At 42.0% G+C, this 24,511-nt stretch overlaps 1 long non-coding RNA gene across 2 annotated transcripts in view; it reads right to left on the bottom strand.

Moving 5' to 3' along the window:
* Positions 1–796: 796 nt before the first annotated feature.
* The window catches only part of LOC307174254, a 59,782-nt gene continuing 36,067 nt past the window's right edge, over positions 797–24,511 (bottom strand). For both annotated transcript variants that reach the window (XR_013823970.1, XR_013823971.1), the window contains 2 exons: positions 4,752–4,841; positions 797–3,841 (listed from right to left, as the gene is read on the bottom strand). This is a non-coding gene — a long non-coding RNA (uncharacterized lncRNA). The remainder of the gene's footprint in view (positions 3,842–4,751; positions 4,842–24,511) is intronic.

Below are 24,511 nucleotides of genomic sequence, written 5' to 3'. Positions count from 1 at the left end.
ATAAGGAGACTGGAACAGCAGCTGAGCAACCATCTCACCATCCTCAGAAACTCCCTGCTGCTGGACGGACAGATGAGCAGCCGTGGGTTAAAAATCTGGGTCAACGGAGCCGCCTTCCACGTCCAGATGTTGATTCATGAAGCTCGACTGGATATTCAGGCTGGTAACGTTAAACCTGCATCAGTCTATGTTAATGAAATCGGAGTTGCAATCGATGTGTATTTACAGAACCTGGATCATTTGCTGGAGAAACACAAGACCTACAAGACCAATTCAAAACTGTTTGAAACTGAATCGGACTGGAGCTATCCTTACAGCCATCCAGTATATTATATGGTAAATAATGAAATTAAAAACTGTAGAATGAATGTTAATGATTCGCCTGCGCCTCGCCTGTGGTCTCATCCAAAAGCTCTGACGACTTTTATGGACATTGTTTACTCAAGTTATGAACCGATCAAAGGTTTAAATAGTTATTTTTTATATATCAAGAACAATCTCAACTCTCGAATCCATGAACGTGGTTCATTCACTCTGCCGTTAGCAGAAGGTTAGTTTCGATATTTGGTGTTGATGAGGGAGCCCGGTGGCGAATTTTTTTTTTTTTTTTTTTTTTTTTTTTTTTGCAGGGTGGTAGGGGAAGACTCATTAATATTAATTAAAGAAGTCATCCCTGATTGGTCTTAACTCCAGTGACGGGTAGGTTTAGGGGCGGGGTTAGGTGTAGGTCATCAGACCAATCAGGGATGACTTCCCTAATGAATATTAATGAGTCTTCCCCTACCACCCTGCAAAGATGAGTCCGAGATTAGGACCCCAGTAGTATGCCTGCCTGATCTAAATCTGTTTTTGCAATAACTAACGTGAGCTGTCTAAACTGTTCATAAGAAAAATAGTAATATACCCAAATAAACATTATTTTATGGTTCTTTCATTTAAAAAAAAAAAAGTATACTTATTTAACATAGTGTGCTGATTATTACGATAAAAAATAATGACAATTATAATTGCATTACGAATTGCTGAGAATACGGTAAGGCAGAATCAGGGCAGTATAAGCCAGGGGGGCACTCCCAGACAAAAATGTAATATATGACCATATATGTACTTATATTTTAAATAGCATGACATATATCTATACATATATTTGACTTATCTGAGAACACAATATATGCCTGCAACATATATGAACATTTATGTGTCCAAACATGTGAAGAAAATATTTGAGTTCATCCATATATAATACCATATATCTGCATATATTACAGTATAGTATTGGTTTCTCGCATATATGGACAACATTAAGTATAAATATGTGACATACATATTTGTTTTCCACATATTTAATAAATCTTTCCTGTAGCACAAACAGTAGAGTGTTGGTGCTTGCAACGCCAAGGTCATGGGTTTGGTTCCCAGGGAAAACAAGAACTGATAAGAATGTAAATGTGTACCTTGAAATGCAATGTAAGTCGCTTTGGATAAAAGCGTCTGCCAAATGCATAAATGTAAATGTATGAAAACATACATGCATGTGATACTGATGCATTTTTAAAGCTGTGGCATGGTACTTTGTGGATGTATTTGTCAAAAATGACAAAGAAAACACTGCATTATTGTATTAAAAATACTATATTTGGTATTCACACACAGACACAAAATTATGGAGTGAGAAGCATGCCAAAACCTCACACACACACAAAACGTGTTTTACTCACACCCAACGATTCACAAACAAACTCAGTGTGGTTTGCAAATACAAAACATCACTCACAAACTAATGCATTTTATTCTGCAAATAAAAAACGTACCTATCAAACAAATACAGTATGTTTTACATATACAAAGAAACATATTTCTTCAATGACAAAAATATCCTCCAAGTACAAACTAAAATCTTTCAAGTACAAAAAAAAATCCTTCAAGTAAAAAAAAAAAAATCCTTCAAGTACAAAACAAAATCCTTCAAGTACAAAACAAAATTCTACAAGTACGAAAAACTGTCACGTGACTTTTGGCACTAATCTCTCGCCTTGCTGATCCACACTAGCCTGGATGCCAGCCGAACTTAGCCCCGCCCACAAAATTTTTAGGTCGGGAAGTTCGGTCTGGACTCGATCCGTTGAGGAGCTATTATGCCCGAACAAAATTGTTCGGACCAATCAAATTGTCAGGGGCGGGCTTTATACGATGATGGACAGATGAGCAACGGTAACGTAATCATCCACGTCATCAACGAGCGCTTGGGTTGAATACAAATGACTGCCGCTGGAAAATTGAGATTTCACGAGTTCACGCTTACAAATAAGTCCGATAGAATAAATGCATATTTGGCGTGCTGTCTGAGGCTCGGGCTCGGGCTCAGTATTCGGCCCGAACCCAAAGTAGGCTACTCCCAGCTAACACAAATACGTGACTGTTACGTAACTGCAACGTAATCTGATGACCAAACTTTCGTCGTGGCGACGTAAGGCAACCGGAAAAGTGAAATTCCTGGATTCGTTGTCACGACGTAACTTTGTAACGTTGTCAGTAAGTAACGGCGACGTCGTGGCAACGTTGTGGATCAACAGTCGTGTGTTGGTAACCAGTTGGTCATTTTAGTTTTTAATAATATGGGCGGACATGCAGTGGTTTAATTTAACTTGTCCTCATTGGCCCAAAACTATTTTAGAGACTTTTTCAACGACATATGAACGAGATACAGACTCAAAATTTGGTTAATTCAGTTCATTTACTATAGAACAAAGCACAAACAGCAAAAACAGTATGCAAACAGGTTATACATTTAAATGAACAATTTTTTCCCCAAAAGCTTGAACATCTAACTACTCCTACACGTCTTCATTTCGGTGGCCCTAATAACAAAGCAAGAATAAGAAAAGAAAAATGCAAGAAAAAAGAACAGTTGAGTGTTTTCCCATTTAACATTTAAATATACAAAGCAATTAGCACTGAAAGATATCTGTATAAGCAGACAGTTTTGTTTAAAAATCGCTCATATATTTTTCTAAACACAACACAAAGTTATGTTGTGGCAAGTGCATTATTTCCTTTTAAAATAATTTGACAACTTCATGACATGTATCACTATATTCTATAAAACCTTCGTTTGAAATCTTTTTTTTTTTTGTACATTTAATAATACATATTATTTTGTTTTTCTTCTTCTGAAGTCGTGATTACGATGTCCATTTTTTTTTTTTTACTAGGAAACTAGGCCTATGATTATTCCTGAAGGCAGCATTAAACCCCCAAAATGTCATGTGATGGTGCAACTGTCCGAACAAATGAACAGACTAAGAAAACAATTTAAAATGGTGTCTTAATAATAAAAAATTAAAAAACTATGCCATCATTTTAGGTTTGAAGCCTTTCATATAATTGTTTTTTATAAATATCAGTAGTTTTAAAGCTGTTGAGGTAATTGAGAAACTTTTGTCCAGCAATTTGTATATTCTCAAATGTTATTACGAATTTACAAGGTAATAACAGTAAACATGATAATGCATCATCCAGAGGAGCCTAACTGATCTCTTTGGCAGAGTGAAAAAGTTTGTAGAGCTCTCTCAAATACTGATAAAAACTGCTAATTTCAAGTATGGGTAGGTTGGTGGTACACTTTCCATGTCAGGTGGTACAACTACAATACATAATATTTTTGTTGTACCACCTGACATAAAAACTTAAATTAGTTTAAACACTTTAAAATATAATTTAACATCTGAAAATTGTTTAAACACATTGTCTTCAAGAGTGTTGATGTCATTAGAAGTCTTCCCAAGTGAGGCTGGATCCAAACTGGAGCTGCTGTAATCTCTAGTAAAATATGCTGAGCATCCTGAGATAGAAACAAGGAGACAACAGGAGAAAGATTAGCATTGCTGCTGTTCATATTATTTCAGGCAAAAGATGGTTATGTGAACTTTTTACTATTTCATCATATAGTGCAAGATTATAAGATGTGTTCATTGAATGCTTGGCTAAAGAGATGTGTCTTTAATCTAGATTTAAATTAGGATAGTGTTTCTGGGCCCCAAACATTATCAGGAAGGTTATTCTAGTTATTCCATTACATTCTATTGAATTAATAAGAAATCATCTGATTTTAATGAGAAAACATGGCCTAACGAGTCAGCATTTTAATATTTGAATACTATACATTCTTACAATGCAAACGTCCTAAACATTTCTGAGTATTATCAATGTTGAAAACAGTTGTGCTGATTAATCTTTTTGTGTAAACCAATGTAACAGTTTAATCCATTTTCTTTTTTCTCTCTCCAGGATTCATTGTTAAATAGACCCAACATATTATATAAACAGAGTAAAAATACATTTTTTTAAAAAAATAATATTTTATTCAGCAAGGATGCATTAAATTGACCAGAATAGAGAGTAAAGATTTCTGTTTCAAATAAATGCTGCTTTTTTTCTTTCATTCATCAAATAACCCTGAAAAGCACAAAAATATGAAGCAGCACAACTGTTTTCAACACTGATAATAATCATAAATATTTCATCTATGGTTTTAGTTTTACTTATTCACTTAATCATATTGCTCATACAGTGTCACTTACTTTTGGATGTCAAAACTTTCTTAAAATAAATGAAACAAATAAATGTAAATGTAACTATGAGAATTTAACAAATAAGAAAATAACAGATGCATGGTGATATACAGTAAGTTAGGTGACAAAATATTGTGAGAAAATGGATATGAAGTTATTTAATGAGCTTCCTCACTTCACCTGTCTCCAACTTCTCTGGCAGCAGCTTTCTTCAGAAATGTTGAAGTCGTGGAGCTTCCCCTCTGTTGTAGAAGGATTATTTTATTGCTGCTGAAATCACAGAACTATTTTTATCGATTTGTGTTTACCATTGAGCTAGTTTCAGCCAATTTACACACTCCATGTAAGTGACGTCATCGAGTACGTTTATGTTAAATTCATACGTTTATGTTAAATAAATTAGCTCACTTCCAAACTAACTTATTTCTTACAAAACTAATACGTTTATGTTAAATAAATTAGCTCACTTCCAAACTAACTTATTTCTTACAAAACTATCAAAACCTCTCATCTACCCATAAGATGGGATTAAAAGCCTAAACTATGGAATGATATTCCGGACATTTTTCAAAAGGAATTGCAAATTGTATTTGCAATTGCGTTTTCAAATTGTAGACGCATAAAATGTGACATAATCCAAACGCAAATGCAAATCGCGCATTACCGTTTGCATTTTCATTTAAGCGAACGCACAGTGACTGCCAAATTTAAAATGGAAATGCAAAGTCCTTTTGCAACTGTGTTTCCCATATCTAACGAGTCCTGACCCTGTCATATTTAAATAGCAATATCAATTACCACGTCTGCTTTTTCACTTTCTCAGCGTCGCGTATGTAGCCAGCCAAAACTCAAATGAAATCGCAATTCCCTTAGTATTTCCATTTCCGATGCCTCACACGGAAACCTGTCAATCAGTGTCAAGGGTGGGATTATGCTATGGGGCGTGTTCGTGTTGGGACGTGACGTCACTCACAGTCGACGGTCAAGAGGTGATGCCCTGAACAGACACCGATTTATTTTAAACAATGGAGTAACGTTAGCTAACAGGCTTTTTGTGAAGGACAGGACAACTAAAGGACCTGGACGTCCTTTACTGGACATACCACAAGAGATGAGTGTCGGTGCTAGCTCTCACCCCTTCAAATAAATGCTCTCAATTTGCGAAATTCAATAAAAATGCTGTCTGTTGCTGTGTGTGTGAGAATGTTTGTTCCACTTTACATTTGTGGTGTAGTATCAGGCTTTCATTTGTCAATTTGTTTAGATTTATGTGAGATTTAATCATTTTATTGAAAAATTAATCTCAACTGTGAAATGGACAAAAACATAATTATACATAGGCTACTTTCAGAACAATTAAATCAAACCCAGGTTTTTTTGTGTATTTAGACAAATAATGTAACAAAAGTCACAAAATTCCATGACACTGAGATAAAGGGAGCAATGTTTTTTTTGAATGGGGGGAAAATATCAAATGAGGTCCAAACAGAACCCAAAGACAACATGATGGTTTAAGAAATATTCATTTTAAACTAAACCAAAACAAAAGCTGTTGCTGGACACAGCTGCATTTAGATCAGTGCTGAATTCTTCATAATGACTGTAATGCACTTAAAATCCCACTGCATTACAGTCATTGTATTTGAGTTCTATTTGGACCTCATTTGATATTTTCCCCCCATTAAAAAAAAAACATTGCTCCCTTTATCTCAGAGTCATGGAATTTTGTGACTTTTGTTACATTATTTGTCTAAACACACAAAAAAACCTGGGTTTGATTTAATTGTTCTGAAAGTAGCCTATGTAGGGTGAATACTGGTAAAGTGGGACACTTTCTGATAATTTACCTTATGCATAATGTTTTATTATGATCCAAATGTCTTAGCCCCTCATATGATACTATTCTAAATAGCTTAAGTGCTCTACCCTACTATACAGAATAAAAAAGAAAGAAACATTAAACACAGGATGGATGACTCAAACACACATGGAAATAACATATGAATAACAGCATATGTATTAACTATCCATACATTCATTACTAAAACAGTAACCGATGCAATGTATGAGTGTATGTGTGGTTCTAAATGGAGACAAATAACATATGAATAACAGCATATGTATTAACTATCCATACATTCATTACTAAAACAGTAACCGATGCAATTACCATTAACAGTCAGATGCATACGAACCGCCGCTAGGTGGTGTCACGTGTACAGAAACGTGATTAGCAATAAAACATGTAACAGATTATATTGAAAATAACTACTGAAAGGATTCAAAGTATAAAACAATATAATCCACAATATAGATTAATAATATCTGCACTGAATGCATAACGTAAATATACATGGAGAGTAATGACAATAAACGAGGTGATTAGTACCATAACTAGCATCGCGTCAGTCAGACATTAGTGATAAATATCAAAATATAACACACAAACACGATTATCTTAATCACTAAATAGCAGATGAAGACAAAAACACTTACTATTCAGCAGTGACGCACACAATATTATCTAAACACTCTCCAAACGGGGAATAATCTCAGCCGCGTCGTCCTGTCACACATCTGCTTAAGAATCGTCCGTGAATCTGCGCAGAAGCAGAGCGCTACTCATTGCGTGCGCTCAAGGGTGCGTTAGAGCACATCAATATGCGTCAGAGGTGCGCATACACGACTATACAGTCATCTGCGTGACCTTTCTTACAGCCGCCCCCAAATGTGTGCAGCACATTTGTTTCTGAATAGGTGATCAGTCCAGTATCCGGGAACAGGCATAAGGGCTTAGTTATCAATCTGGCTACAGGTCTAGTGTAAGTTCTGTTGTTTATCCTTACATCCACTGTCCTTATGTGTCCATCTGCACTTGGGTAAACTTTGGTGACAAGACCAACCGGCCAACATGCTCTGGGCAGTTGAGGGTCCATCATCAGTACCACTGATCCTAGGGTCATTTCCGTAGGGTTGGCATTCCATTTCTGGCGGGTTTGCAGGTTCGGGAGATAGTTCTTAATGAAACTAGACCAAAACTGGTCAGCCAGAATTTGGGAATGTCTCCAGCGGCGTCTGCTCAGAAGCTCAGATTTAGGATAGACAACTTGGGGCAGGGACCCGTCCCGCCGCCCCATCAGCAGAACATTGGGCGTCACCGGATCAAGGTCCTTAGGGTCGGAGGACACATATCCCAATGGTTTAGCATTCAACATGCCTTCCACTTCCAGGAGAACAGTATGTAACACTTCCTCTGTAACAGCTTGACTGCCTACCACTCGGTACAGTGCAGTTTTCACTGAGCGGATTTCCCTCTCCCACGCTCCGCCGAAGTGGGGTGCACCAGGTGGGTTAAAGTGAAACTTTATCTTGTGTTTGGCAAGCTGGAGTCTGAGTTCTGGGGATAATTCTGCAAGGGCCTCCCGCATCTCTCTTTCTCCTCCACGGAAGTTTGTTCCCTGGTCAGAGAACAACTCGGCTGGTGTCCCTCGCCTGGCGATGAACCTCCTCAAGGCCATCAAGAAGGAGTCAGTATCCAGATTGGTAAGGATCTCTAGATGTACACACCTTGATGTAAGGCAATTGAAGATAATTCCCCACCTCTTCTCAGTTCTCCTACCCACCTTCACTATAAAGGGCCCAAAGCAGTCCATGCCTGTCGAGTAGAATGCTGGCTTATACAGGCGTAGGCGTGCTACAGGTAGGTCTGACATCTTAGGAACTTGAGGGCTTGCTTTCCATCTACGACACTCTGTGCACGCATGTTGATACCGTCGAATTGCCTCTCGACCTCGTAAGATCCAAAACTTACGACGGATCTCTGCAAACACTCTCTCAGGGCCAGGGTGGCAAAGCCAGGTATCATAGTCTTGAATCAGAAGCTTAGTGGTGGGATGGCAATGATCCAAGATGATAGGATGCATAGCAGCCAGGTCTAAGTCTTCAGATTGGCGCAATCTGCCCCCGACCTTAATGAGACCATCTATTTCGTCCAGCTCTGGAGACAGAGAAAGTAAACGGCTACTTCGTTGGACTGGTTTCCCATTTCGCAGTAGTCTGAAATCCTCTGCAAAGCTATCCAGTTGTGCCCCTCTCAGGATAAGAATCTCAGCTGTACGGTAGTTGTCAGCATTAGGGTTCCCACTCTGACCTGCCGCCCCGTGAAGCGTCTGTACTGTGGCCTCTAAAAGTTCCTTCCAAGTGGTGTACTGATGCACATTGGGTATGTGCTGCTCTTCATCAGGTATGGTCGCGACTCCACAGAATACAGACTTGCGAATTTCTGAATGGCACTCTTCAACTACTGTTGCTGGCAGGGTTGGCCATTTATCTGGGCTTTGGAGGAGAAATGGTGGTCCATGGCTCCAACGGTTAGGCTTAACCAGCTCCTCTAGCTTCTTACCTCTAGTGAGATCATCCGCAGGATTATTCACAGAGTCAACATATCGCCATGAATGTCGATCGGTGAGCTCCTGTATTTCCGCCACTCGGGTGCCAACAAATACCTTAAACCGGCACGACTCAGACTGTAACCAGGATAAGACCGTAGTTGAATCAGTCCAGAGGGTAATCTGGCTTATTGGCAGGGTAAGTTCTTGCTCCATCAACCTACTGAGTTGGGCTCCTGTGAGGGCAGCACAAAGCTCCAATCTGGGCATTGAATGCAGTCGTTTAGGTGCAATCCTTGAACGGGCCACAATAAAGGAGAGATGAGGCTGATTTTGACTGTCTACTGCCCTCAGGTAAGCGACAGCTCCATATGCTTGCACCGAAGCATCGCAAAACACATGTATCTCATGAGTGATGTTTCTCTCATCCATGGCAGGAGGTACATATGCTCGGGGAAAGGAGATTCTTGGCAGGACTTGTAACTCTCCCTCCCAGTCTCTCCAAGCTTGCAGCAAATCATGGGGCAGTAGGGGATCATCCCAGTCCCTGTGTTTATCCCAAAGCTGTCTCACTAGTATTTTAGCACGAGTGGTATACGGCAGAATAAACCCGAGGGGGTCATACTGACTGGCTAAAACCTTGTAGATGTTCCGCATGGTAGGAGCATCATAATTTACTGGTCGATGTTTGTACCTCAGTGTGTCTGTGGAACAATGCCAGCTGAGACCCAGAGCGGATTCAGGATTATCTGTTCGGTCGTGAGCAAACCAAAGTTCTAGACTGTCTGATCGGGCTTCTTTAGGTAGATGGCTAATGACCTCTGGCTTATTGCTGGCCCATTGGCGGAGTTCAAATCCACCAGAGGCTAGAAGTTCCCTTAGCTTATCTACCAGTGTTCGGGCTTGATCAGGGGAGGAGAGGCTTTGCAGACAATTATCGACGTAAAAGCATCTCTCAATAGAAAACCTCACATCATCCTCTGGCTGGCTATGACTGATAACGTGGTGCTGCATGGCATAGGTGGCACAGCACGGGCTACACGTGGTACCGAAGGGCAAGACTTGCCACTCAAACACTGATGGACTTCGGTCTACTTCCATGTCACGCCAGACAAATCTCAGAAGGGGACGATCTTCAGGGAGCAGGCGGACCTGGTGGAACATGGCTTTCACATCACCACTTATGGCTACGGTGTGTTCCCGGAACCGCAACAGCACTCCTAAAAGTGAAGGTCCTAAGGTGGGACCAGGTAACAGCCACTCATTTAGGTTCAGACCTCGGTACTGATAAGAACAATTGAACACGATTCGGTTCTTATTGTTGTGGGTCACCATGTGATGTGGGATATACCATGATTCCCCTGACTGTGTCAATTCATGGGAACTCAACTTCTTGACAGTTCCTGCCTGGGTCAGTTTCTGAATTTCAGCACTGTACGCCTTGGCTCGATCTGGGTGTTTAGCAAGGCACCGTTCAGTGTTCCGGAGGCTGGGGATTACCATTTCCTTTGAGGCTTGGAACTGCGGCATATCTTTACGCCTAAGCAGAGGGGTGGCATAACGTAAGACTCCGTCCACCTCAACTCGGGTAGTCTTCGATTCAAGCATGTTAACAGCATATTGGTCTTGTCGAGACCTGGTGACCTCCTTTTCGTTCCTGAAGGGAAGTACGTCAACTTGCCACAGTTTCTCGACGTTCCTGAAGAGCTCTGCCATTTGGGGAATGGTGGAGTTCAACAAACACTGCTGCGGGTGAATGGACTGCTCGACAAGTCTCTAGTGGGACCCTGCAATGTCCATCCTAAACGTGTCTTAAGAGCTGCAGGTCCTCCAGGGGGTCCTAACCTTACTGGCTTGATTGGTGTAATTAAGTGAGGGTGGTCAGCTCCAATGAGCAGCAAGGGCTGCACCTGCTCGAATGACTGTATTGGAAGGCCAACAAGGTGCTTGTACTTCTTCTGCAATTTGTCCATGGGGTAAGAGTGAAGTGCAAGACCCAGTTGTTCTGCGGTGAAGGCACCAGTGATGAGGAAGCTGTGCTGAGGCTTTTCGGCAGGTGAAATACGGAATGACACCATGGACCCGTGAAGGATTTGAATGTCATGACGTATAGTCCGCAGAGCAAGGTCTTCTGGCTCCCCTCGGAGGCCCAGGTGGCGTGCTGCAGCCGGTAGGAGCATAGTCCGTTCTGAGCCATCGTCCAGGATGGCATATGTGCTCAGAGTGTGCTTGCCATGGTGGAGTAATACTTTAATAACCTTTAATAGCACACGACTGCCATCTACAGCACGTCCGAAGGTGTATTCACCAGACAGCTCTCCTCTTTGGTTGTCTTGATCACAGTCTTAGGTGACATGGAATTAACTTCGTGCAGTACTGGTAAGTGTTTACCTTGACAAATGCTGCAGGGTTTCTGCAGGTTGCGCAGCTTGGTGGTTTCTAGCGCATCGCCAGCACCTTTTATTTGTACGGATCCACTCTGATAATTGGTTCTTTGTCAGTTTTACAACCTCTGTGCATTGGCTCAAGAAGTGATCTGAGTTGTTACAGAATGGGCAGTAAGACTTAATTCTGTTCTTGGCAGGGATATTCGCAGGCATTGGTGAAATTTCTCTCTCCGTCGCCTCTCTGGCTCCATGCAAGACGGTGGTGGTCCACTTCTTCTGGCGATGTTCCTGTCTAGGCCCTTGTCTCTCCTTGGGGATCTTCACCTGCGACGAACCATCATATTCCTGACACCAGGACTCATATTGCAGCCACTCAGAAAGGTCAGTCAGGGTATAGGTTATTCCTGGATGATGGACCTTGCTGCGCCGGAATTCAGCTCTCATCTCTGGCGGTAACTTACTCAACAGGCGAGCTACGTGAGATCCACACTGTAGCTCTATCTCTCCTTGGGAGCCAAAGGATTTAAGCATACCCACAAGTGCCTGGATCTGTAGGGCGAACTTCTCGAAGGCAGCTTGATCACCGCGTCGAATATCAGGCGAGTCCATAACACTGGCTATTTTGTTCAATGCCATCTGATGGGGTTGGCTGAACTTCTGGTTAAGAGCAGCCATGGTATTGCTGTAAGGTGTGGGGGAGTTCAGATACGAATCTGCTATCAGCCTTGCCTCTTCCAGCTTCAAGTGATCCACTAGGATTTGGTATTTAAACAGCTCTGTCCCATCTGGGGGTAGTAAATTCTCCAAAGCTATCTTCAATCTAGCAAACTCGCTGGGGTCTCTGTGACTGAAATGGGGGATCGTTGGCATTGGACCTCGGTATGTCGGCTCAGAGAGTGGGACAGTCTGGTGCCGAAGATCAAGTGGGGTTCTTGGCTGAGCCCTCCTCTGCAGATACGGCTGGGAGATTGCTGCATGCTCACCTTGAAGGTTACTCTCGTACTGCTCTGACTCATAAGCTGGACCGGCTCTGAAAGGTGGCTGAGGATGAAGGCTTTGTCGTTGACTTGAACGGCCCAGATGCATTCTACTTGTCTGAGGATCTGAAGGTCTGGAATCTATGACAGGAAGACTCGCTGATGGAACTGCAAGAGTTCTACTTGGATGGTTGACAGCTTGCTTTAATACTTGCAGTTCACTCATCATCTTCTCCAGAATGCCCATGATGGGAGCATCGCCAACAGACCGTGGCTCCTCTGGCTCTGGCCAGGGGGAGGGTCAGGCCAGTCTACTTCGTCGCATTCGCTGACTTCATCCCTGTCGAGCTCTGCACAAGGAGGAGGCACATATCTGTGGTCTAGGGGGGAGGTAGGGAATTGAGCAGGCATAAGTGGGTCCGATGTACTGGAATGAGAGTGTGTTATAGCTAGTTGAGGGGTCTGCTGAAGACTGCGCACCGTCTCGGCGAGTAACTTCAGCTCCGATCTAGTCTGTCGGATTTCTGCTAAGGTGGCACTAAACTGCTCTTCACTGCTATGTAAAGGGTCTGCTTGGGAGGCTGGAGACAGATTTTGCAGTGTCGTAGACCAGACACGTGGAGCTGATTCTCTACTCCTTTCAGGATGTGCTCCTTTTGGGTACTGTTCAGCTAGCTGACTCTCAGGACCAGGTCTGTAAGTACGCTGTCTCAATTCAGCTTATGGGTCTTCTTTTGTATAGCCAGCATCCCTCGGTGTCTGATGGTCGCTGAAAGGAGAGGGTGTCATCTTGGCGGCTCCCTCCTCATACGAATATAACTCCTCTTCTTGCCCATGCCTTCTGATTCTTAATTCAGATGGATGTCGTGGTGGCAGCACGTACCCCATCTCATACTCGTCATAATGGCGTGGCGGATAAGTCTGACGCTTAGGTCTGGTTGAAAATCTATCATCCATCTTCTAGAGAGAAATTACCACATATCCGGCTCGAAGGACCATTTGTTGGGGAGACTTATAAGGACTGTATTTTATACTATTGCTGGAACTACTTTAGTGTGGTAATCACTCTCGGGTGTCGGTCAGAACACATAAACCAGACCAAGATCTGAATGAATGGTGTTTAATAAACTGTTGCAGTAGACATGGGCATACAGTCCTCCATTATGCATTTAGATGAGTGTATGTGTGGTTCTAAATGGAAACAAATAACATATGAATAACAGCATATGAATTAACTATCCATACATTCATTACTAAAACAGTAACTGATGCAATTACCATTAACAGTCAGATGCATACGAACCGCCGCTACGTGTACAGAAACGTGAGTAGCAATAAAACATGTAACAGATTATATTGAAAATAACTACTGAAAGGATTCAAAGTATAAAACAATATAATCCACAATATAGATTAATAATATCTGCACTGAATGCATAACGTAAATATACATGGAGAGTAATGACAATAAACGAGGTGATTAGTACCATAACTAGCATCGCGTCAGTCAGACATTAGTGATAAATATCAAAATATAACACACAAACACGATTATCTTAATCACTAAATAGCAGATGAAGACAAAAACACTTACTATTCAGCAGTGATGCACACAATATTATCTAAACACTCTCCAAACGGGGAATAATCTCAGCCGCGTCGTCCTGTCACACATCTGCTTCAGAATCGTCCGTGAATCTGCGCAGAAGCAAAGCGCTACTCATTGCGTGCGCTCAAGGGTGCGTTAGAGCACATCAATATGCGTCAGAGGTGCGCATACACGACTATACAGTCATCTGCGTGACCTTTCTTACAGACCCCAAACCACATTTTCCAGGCGCTACTGTCAAACTGGGACACCCTTATTGGCAAACTGGGACACTTCAAACACATTAAATTGTTATTCAAATGTAGGCTCAATGAATTAAATACACAATAACAATATAAACAACAAAAATAATAAAAATCACTTTTTTTTAAGGAGGGGTGCAGCAGATTCCCTCCCTCCCTCGCCTGTCCTGTCCACAATATTTTGTATTGGGTTTAGTTTATTTCATATAAATTAATGAAATGTAAAGTGGAACAAACAGTCTCTCAGACACACACACACACACAGCAATGACAGCATTTTTATTGAATTTCGCAAATTGAGAGCACTTATTTGAAGGGGTGAGAGCTAGCACCGACACTCATCTCTTGTGGTATGTCCAGTAAAGGACGTCCAGGTCCTTTAGTTGTCCTGTCCTTCACAAAAAGCCTGTTAGCTAACGTTACTCCATTGTTTAAAATAAATCGGTGTCTGTTCAGGGCATCACCTCTTGACCGTCGACTGTGAGTGACGTCACGTCCCAACACGAACACGCCCCATAGCATAATCCCACCCTTGACACTGATTGACAGGTTTCCGTGTGAGGCATCGGAAATGGAAATACTAAGGGAATTGCGATTTCATTTGAGTTTAGGCTGGCTACATGCGCGACGCTGAGAAAGTGAAAAAGCAGACGTGGTAATTGATATTGCTATTTAAATATGACAGGGTCAAGACTCGTTAGATATGGGAAACACAGTTGCAAAAGGACTTTGCATTTCCATTTTAAATTTGGCAGTCACTGTGCGTTCGCTTAAAGGGTTAGTTCGCCCATTTAAGACATGAATTTGTATGCAATCCTTACCAGCACTATAGTGCATACACACTGACCCACTCTGTGCTCACCTCCCTGGTCAGAGTTCTGGCCGCTGGAAGTTTTTCAAGAAAGTAGTCCCGTTTAGTTTCCGGGGCCTCAAAACTGTGCGTTTTTACGTGAAAAAATTATATGCGTTTCAAAGCTTTATTAATTTACATCACAAAAAACATGCCAGACAAAATTCATACCTCAGTTTTTAATCGGCACTATTTTCTTTCCATTTCTATCAATCCGCGCTGCTGTCAACGTCAACAGTGCGCACGTTCCGATCAGCTGTTCCATAGTGTTTACACAATCAAATGACAACGACGTAAAAAGTAGAAAATTAACAATGGTGCGAACTTGTAAATTCCCAGGTTGTGACCACAAGAATGTGCCGGGATCACCGTTCAGATTCCATCGTTTTCCTGTTTCGGATATAGCTAATATGAGACAGCTTTGGCTGGTTGCCATCGGCTACTCTGCGGGAGCTAAAATATCCAGAATCAAGGATTTTCGTGTGTGCAGTGCTCACTTCAGCGAAGACGATTACATCCCCAACCAAGGAGGGAAAAAAAAAACAGATTTTAAAGAGTTTTGCTGTACCACGGGCAAGCTCTATATTTACTAACTTTATGATCCCATGTCTAAACTGTACAGTAAACAATGTTTAGACTCCAGTGGAAATCACGTGAAAAGAGGTCTAATATAAAAACAGTATAGGGATATAGGTACAATTTGCTGAGGAAACTATTTGGATGTAATGCAGACAGACCTGTAATGCAGTTGGCCTCCTCGTCAATCGATGGGTTTTGCATCTGTGGCATGAGTTCCTATTCGTGGCAGCAATAGCTTCTGTTGGCATAACTTGACAATTTGAACAAGTGCACCACCATTTGTCGTTCATCCTGGCTCTTGCTACAGCTGTGGGCCCAGCATCAACTTGGACAACTTCATCTCTGTCCTCTCGCTCTCTCTCTTCCCGTTCTATCTCCATCTGCTGAAGTTCACCGCGGTCAAGCCAGCCGCAGTTTGAAAATACACGGTCAAGCCAGCCGCCAAAAAAAAAAAAAAAAAATTTCATGTGCGCCTATTACTATAAATACGGTAATCTCAGTAACAGCAGAGAAAGAACGCGCTTTCAGAGCGCTTGAGTTGCCCAGATCTATCTATCTATCTATCTATCTATCTATCTATCTATCTATCTATCTATCGATCTATCTATCTATCTATCTTTCTTTCTTTCTTTCTTTCTTTCTTTCTTTTTTTCTATATATCTTTTTTTCTATCTATCTTTTTTCTTTCTATCTATCTTTTTCTTTCTTTCTTTCTATCTATCTATCTATCTATCTCTTTCTTTTTTCTTTCTTTCTATCTATCTTTTTTCTTTCTTTCTATCTATCTTTTTCTTTCTTTTTTCTTTCTTTGTATCTATCTTTTTCTTTCTTTCTTTTTTCTTTCTTTCTTTCTTTCTATCTATCTTTTTCTTTCTTTCTTTCTTTCTTTCTTTCTTTCTTTCTTTCTTTCTATCTTTTTCTTTCTTTCTTTCTTTCTTTCTATCTTTTTCTTTCTTTTTTCTTTCTTTCTATCTTTTTCTTTCTTTCTTTCTTTCTTTCTTTCTTTCTTTCTTTCTTTCTTTCTTTCTTTCGTTTTCTTTCTTTTTTCTTTCTTTCTTTCTTTCTATCTTTTCTTTCTTTCTTTCTTTCTTTCTTTCTTTCTTTCTTTCTTTCTTTCTTTCTTTCTTTCTATCTATCTATCTTTTTCTTTCTTTCTTTCTTTCTTTCTATCTATGTTTTTCTTTCTTTTTTCTTTCTTTCTATCTTTTTCTTTCTTTCTTTCTTTCTATCTTTTTCTTTCTTTTTTCTTTCTTTCTATCTATGTTTTTCTTTCTTTTTTCTTTCTTTCTATCTTTTTCGTTCTTTCTATCTAGCTATCTTTTTCTTTCTATCTATCTATCTATCTATCTTTTTTCTTTCTTTCTATCTGTCAGGTTGGGGGTGAAGGAAGAAGCGAGGACTCAGGTGCAGAATTGATGGGCTTTATTTTAAAAATAAAATAAAACAGGAACAAACAAAAACTACCCCGAAGGGGAAAACAAGACAGACTTGACTTTGACTCGGCTTGACTTGACTTGACGGCAGGGAAACACACAGTGTAGATACGACAACGAACCACCACAGGACTGCAAACACAAGGAGAATAAATAGAGAGAGCAAACAAAGCAGGTAACGAGGGAGGACAGGTGGGGAAAATGAATCAATAATCAGGTAACAAGGTGGGCGGGGTTAGACAATTGACAGGAGAGCACATGGCACAAGGAAACACATGACAAGCCATGTGCTCACAACAAACAGGACTAGAACACAAAACGAGACATGAACACGCAGCTAGTGAAAACTCATAAGCCACGTGTTCACACAAAACATAACATGAAAGCACACAGCCAGTGAAAAACTAGCTGTGTGCTCCACAGCACAAGACAAGAAAAAACACGCAGACAGAAGAGCGCGCGGCTCGAGCGAACTCGAAACCGCGCGCGCTCACGTGACAAGACAGAGCGCACGAGAACGAGCGAAAGCTCATTCCGTGCGCTCACAAAAGAAAACAAACACGCGGAGCATTGATGTCCGAATCCCGACACAGAACCGAAATCTAACTAGACAGACATGTCGGGATCCAAACACCATGCCCCGCACATATAACAAGGCACATAGACAAGTGAGTGCACGGCCCGAGCGCGCTCGGAACCGCACACTCACACAGAGACGAGACAAAACAGGGAGTGTCAGAGCTCTGTCACAAAACCAAGAAATTAACTAGACCGAAGTGACAGAACCCTGACACTACCCCTCCTCCAAGGGACGCCACCTGGCGTCCCAAAGCGGGACATCAAAAACAAGACAGGAACATGACAAGACAACTCACCAACAGACAATACAAGACAGGCAGATCAAGACACAGAGACAAAGTGGGGAGGGAGGGAGGGAGGGAGCCAAGTCAGAGCCAGCAGGAACATCCACAAAGTCAAAAAGAGGGACCAGGGAGGGACGGGCGGGTTGAGCCAGGAAGGCTCAGGCAGATCTGGGGTCATGGCAGAAGACCAGGGTGGAACCGGAGGGACAGACCAGGGAGATTCCGGCGGGTCTGGAATCCTGGCTGAGGGCCAGGGCGGTGCTGGGGGAACTGACCAGGGAGACTCCGGCGGGTCTGGAATCCTGGCTGAGGGCCAGGGTGGTGCCGGAGGGACTGACCAGGGAGAATCCGGCGGGACAGGAGTCCCAGCTGAGAGCCAGGACAGTACAGGGGCCTTGGGTGGCGTCGACAGGGCAGGTTGCAAGGGCAGATCCATCAGGGCAGGCGGAGCAGACTGGCCAGACTTGGGAAAGACAGGGATTATAGTGAGGAAGGGAAATCCTACAAATATCACTGCTCCAACGGATGCACAGTGGGCATAGGACAGACGGTTCTCTGGGACGGCCTCCGGGCTGGCTGCGGGCTCTGGGACGGCCTCCGGGCCGGCTGCGGGCTCTGGGACGGCCTCCGGGAGCTTGTCCGAAACCGGCATGACAGGGAGCATGGGTGGCGCCGGCAGGGCAAGGAGCTTGGGTGGCGCCGGCAGGGCAAGGAGCTTGGGTGGCGCCGACAGGGCAAGGAGCTTGGGGGGCGCCGGCAGGGCAAGGAGCTTGGGGGGCGCCGGCAGGGCAAGGAGCTTGGGGGGCGCCGGCAGGGCAAGGAGCTTGGGTGGCGCCAGCAGAGCAAGGACCCTGGGTGGCGCCGGCAGGGCAAGGAGCCTGGGTGGCGCCGGCAGGGCAAGGAGCCTGGGAATGGCCTCTGGACCCGCAGCAGGCTCTGGGACAACCTCTTGGTCCTGGGGTATGGAGGAAGCCTTCCTCCTTCTCCTCCTCCGTTTCCGAGAGCGAGGTGGTGCTGCAGTCTCTTGGACCTCCACAGGGGGCGCTGCAGCCTCTTGGACCACCAGTGAGGGCGCTGCAGCCTCTTGGACCGCCAGTGGAGGCGCTGCAGCCTCTTGGACCGCCAGTGGGGGCGCTGCAGCCTCTTGGACCGCCAGTGGGGGCGCTGCAGCCTCTTCAGCCGCCAGTGGGGGCGCTGCAGCCTCTTCAGCCGCCAGTGGGTAGGAGGCAGAACTGTTCTTCCTCCCTCTCCCCGAAGGGGTCATCGGAGGACTGGGGACCTGGCAGTTTGTGAGGTGAATAGGAGGTGGACCAAGAGGTGGAAGGCCACCCTCCTCTCCACGGTTGTATACAAACCCCACAAACTGCCAGAATGAAAGTATCCTCAGCATTCCCATCTCCCAGGCAGGGACAGGCTCATTGAGGCCGTTGTTGAAAATGTCCTTGAGCGCAGTGTTGTTAATATCAAGCCCCTCCGCAGTGATGACAAACTGGTGGGCAAACTCTTTCACTGTAGACACCCCTTGGCGAAGAGAAAAGAGCTTGCCATAGTGCTTCATCGTCTGACAAGTGGAGGGGCGAGCACTGGGAGATGGAAACAGGAAGATGACCATCTTTCTGCTGAGTCCTCTGATGGCTGGTTGGTTCTGTCAGGTTGGGGGTGAAGGAAGAAGCGAGGACTCAGGTGCAGAATTGATGGGCTTTATTTTAAAAATAAAATAAAACAGGAACAAACAAAAACTACCCCGAAGGGGAAAACAAGACAGACTTGACTTTGACTCGGCTTGACTTGACTTGACGGCAGGGAAACACACAGTGTAGATACGACAACGAACCACCACAGGACTGCAAACACAAGGAGAATAAATAGAGAGAGCAAACAAAGCAGGTAACGAGGGAGGACAGGTGGGGAAAATGAATCAATAATCAGGTAACAAGGTGGGCGGGGTTAGACAATTGACAGGAGAGCACATGGCACAAGGAAACACATGACAAGCCATGTGCTCACAACAAACAGGACTAGAACACAAAACGAGACATGAACACGCAGCTAGTGAAAACTCATAAGCCACGTGTTCACACAAAACATAACATGAAAGCACACAGCCAGTGAAAAACTAGCTGTGTGCTCCACAGCACAAGACAAGAAAAAACACGCAGACAGAAGAGCGCGCGGCTCGAGCGAACTCGAAACCGCGCGCGCTCACGTGACAAGACAGAGCGCACGAGAACGAGCGAAAGCTCATTCCGTGCGCTCACAAAAGAAAACAAACACGCGGAGCATTGATGTCCGAATCCCGACACAGAACCGAAATCTAACTAGACAGACATGTCGGGATCCAAACACCATGCCCCGCACATATAACAAGGCACATAGACAAGTGAGTGCACGGCCCGAGCGCGCTCGGAACCGCACACTCACACAGAGACGAGACAAAACAGGGAGTGTCAGAGCTCTGTCACAAAACCAAGAAATTAACTAGACCGAAGTGACAGAACCCTGACACTATCTCTCTTTTTCTTTCTTTCTTTTTTCTTTCTTTACTTTCTTTCTTTCTTTCTATATTTCTTTCTTTTTTCTTTCTTTCTTTCTATCTTTTTTCTATGTATGTATGTATCTCTATCTATCTATATATCTATCTATCTATCTTTCTATCTTTTTTGTTTGTTTGTTTGTTTCTCTTTCTTTCTTTCTTTCTTTCTATCTTTCTATCTATATGTATATATATATGTCTGTCTGTCTGTCTAAGATTATACAGTATGATGCCATGTTTTGAGATTGTTTGTAGGTTACTCTGTTATCCTTTTTATTTACACTCGTGTCTTCTTTGACAGTTGTCTATTTCTTGTACTTATGTTTTGTTTTTTCTTTACAGGTAACACCTCAAGACTTTTTTTATGTAGAGGTTTACAGCATAATTATTTGCAAAAAGTAGATAAAACAAAGTATAGACTCTTTCTAAATGCCTCTTGTTTTTATTTGTTTGCAGTAAATGAGAGTTTCTCTTGAATTCAATGTCCCATACAGTGTGCACACCTCATTTCAAACCATTTTACTGCAGCATTTTGGAGATATATCACATTTTACTACTTCAGATGTCTATAAAGTTTCCATTTCTTATAAGTAGAAAAAAGTAAATGCCAGTTCTCATAATGGACATCCCATACTGTATACACACCTCATATCAAACCATTTTACTGCAGCATTTTGGAGATATGTCACTTTATTCTACTTTAAACGCCTATAAAAACCTAATTTCTAATAAGTAGAGGAAAAGAATGGCCAGTTCGGGGACGTCCCATACTGTATACACACCTCATATCAAACAATTTTACTGCAGCATTTTGGAGATATGTCACTTTATTCTACTTTAAACAACTATAAAAACCTCATTTGTAATAAGTAGAGGAAAAGAATTGCCAGTTCTTATAGGGGATGTCCCATACAGTATACACACCTCATATCAAACCATTTTACTGCAGCATTTTGGGCGATATATGCCATTATTCTACTTTAAACACCTATAAAAACCTAATTTCTAATAAGTAGAGGAAAAGAATGGCCAGTTCTTATAGGGGACGTCCCATACAGTATACACACCTCATATCAAACCATTTTACTGCAGCATTTATATGCCATAGGCGATATATGCCATTATTCTACTTTAAACATCTATAAAAACCTCATTTCTAATAAGTTGTAACAACAATGAGAAGGAACCAACCACCGACTCATCTTCTTTTTGAATATTAATTCAAATTCTCTGCTTCTCGATGAATGAAGGGGGGGGAAGACTTGTTCAGAACGTCTCATGATCCTCATCCATCTTGTCATCGGGGCCAGGCGCCAACCAGTCGGGCTGTTTAAAACTGACCCCCAACACTAACTAAATAGCTGGTCAATACTAAGCTTTGTTGACAAAACGCTGACTGTTTAAGAGAAAGACAGAGACCAAGGTCTCACACAAGAGTCCTCACATTCCAGGGTCAAATCACCAATCCGGGGCCATAAAATCAGGCTCCAGCTGGTCTACCTAACCAACGAAAACCCCCAACTAAGAACTTTTATGAGCCCAGCTAAAGGAATAACTTGTCAATATGAGGGGGTTTGTAAAAGACAAATTGCTGCAGAGATAGCACACCAACATTCCTGACCCCTCCCCCGTTGGGATCTCTGAACTAAGAACAAACATTCTTAAGAGAAGCTCTTTTCTCTTCTAAACCAGAAAACTGAGATTTTTCCTACAGTATACATAAAACTCATTCAAGAACAATTTTCAATGGACTCATGATCAAACAGTCATGCAACTACCTAATCCTGTGTTTTTTCTACCACTTATATGCATATTTTAATAAGATAATATGTTTTGATCCCATATAATTCATGTAAGTGTTATACTGAATGAGAGTGTGTTGTGTTTCATATCAGTATGATCGTATGCCCGAGATTCAAAAGATGGCTTGAATGATATCTATGTAATATGTTTTGATCTTCTTTTAATTAGAAAGCATGCCTAAACTGTTGCATCTGGTCTTTAAATAAGAGAACCCCAGGGAAGACATGATTTATGACTTTGCAAACAAAGGCAGTGTCTAATTGGTCCGATCTCTTCAAGAGGGGGGACAAACTTTTAGGTTAAAAACCCTTAAACTCTAAACTCTAACGCTCTCTCTCGCTGCTCTCGAAGCTCTCTCTGTGCTCTCGCTCTCTAAGTTCCGGCAGACCAGTAACCATGTAACAAACGCGCAGACCGAGGAACCCAAATTAAGATCAGAAGAACGGGTTCAACAGCTTTATTCAAGCCATCTTACTACTCTAGTCTAAATCTTCTTTCCTTTTCTAAGTTTTCCTTTATTTTCCGTTGTGAGTCTCGGTTCTAAGTTAAGTTTTGCGACAAGATTCCGACCACGTTTCTTCTGCAAAGCCAGCTTCAGACAAAGACTTTCAATTCATCCGCCAGCACAACACGTGACTGGAACGCCGCAGACCCAGGCACAAGGAGACCACAGCCGACGAACGAACCCGGGGAAACCCTCTGTTACGCAACGAAGGGAATTCCCAAAAAGGAACGCAAAGACAAGCAAGTACCTCCAGACTAAAAGCTGCACTGGTGTATTTACATAAATTTAATAACCTGTCTAAGAAACGATAGAAGGGTTAAATTAATGATTGATGGTTCGTTCCAGGTCATGTCTAAGTGCATATGGAATCGTGAGATTTCATCCTTTCACTCTTAAACCCACTCTTTCCTCACTCTCTTCCTTTCTGCAACTCGTATGAATGTGTGTGTGTGTGTGTGTGTTTGTGTTAGAGATTAGCTGTATGTGTTAGTATATAATCAATAAAGTATTGTTTGTATTTGAAAAGAGATTACTTGTGTATGTGCTTATCAAATTTATTGTCTTGAACTTCGATCAAAAGTTACCTGCTTTTACCCTATTTCTTAATTTACTGTTAGGGGGTTATTCTTTCTTGGCCAGGAAGATATTATATTTCCTAGAGTTAATAATTGTTTATGCTTTCTGTTCATTGGATGAACTGATAAATGATCATATTATTGGTTCTGTTACAGTAAATTCTGAAAATAATTAAATTATTAATTATTGATCATAATTCGTTATGAATAATAATTAATTATATTTATACGTGGGCGTATAAACGCTACAAAGTAGAGGAAAAGAATGGCCAGTTCTTATAGGGGACGTCCCATACAGTATACACACCTCATATCAAACCATTTTACTGCAGCATTTTGGAGATATGTCACTTTATTCTAATTTAAACAACTATAAAAACCTCATTTCTAATAAGTAGAGGAAAAGAATGGCCAGTTCTTATAGGGGACGTCCCATACAGTATACACACCTCATATCAAACCATTTTACTGCAGCATTTTGGAAATATGTCACTTTATTCTACTTTAGATGCCTATAAAAACCTAATTTCTAATAAGTAGAGGAAAAGAATGGCCAGTTCTTATAGGGGACGTCCCATACTGTATACACACCTCATATCAAACCATTTTACTGCAGCATTTTGGAGATATATGCCACTATTCTACTTTAAACACCTATAAAAACCTAATTTCTAATAAGTAGAGGAAAAGAATGGCCAGTCCTTATAGGGGACGTCCCATACAGTATACACACCTCATATCAAACCATTTTACTGCAGCATTTTGGAGATATGTCACTTTATTCTACTTTAAACACCTATAAAAACCTAATTTCTAATAAGTAGAGGAAAAGAATGGCCAGTTCTTATAGGGGACGTCCCATACAGTATACACACCTCATATCAAACCATTTTACTGCAGCATTTTGGAAATATGTCACTTTATTCTACTTTAAACACCTATAAAAACCTAATTTCTAATAAGTAGAGAAAAAGAATGGCCGGTTCTTATAGGGGACGTCCCATACAGTATACACACCTCATATCAAACCATTTTACTGCAGAATTTTGGAGATATGTCACTTTATTCTACTTTAAACACCTATAAAAACCTAATTTCTAATAAGTAGAGGAAAAGAATGGCCAGTTCTTATAGGGGAGGTCCCATACAGTATACACACCTCATATCAAACCATTTTACTGCAGCATTTTGGAAAT

The sequence above is a fragment of the Squalius cephalus genome (assembly GCF_949319135.1).
Source record: "Squalius cephalus genome assembly, chromosome: 16".
Classification (NCBI taxonomy): Eukaryota; Metazoa; Chordata; class Actinopteri; order Cypriniformes; family Leuciscidae; genus Squalius; species Squalius cephalus.
Note: the sequence above shows the minus strand (reverse complement) of the source record. Positions and strands in the feature narration are given on the sequence as shown.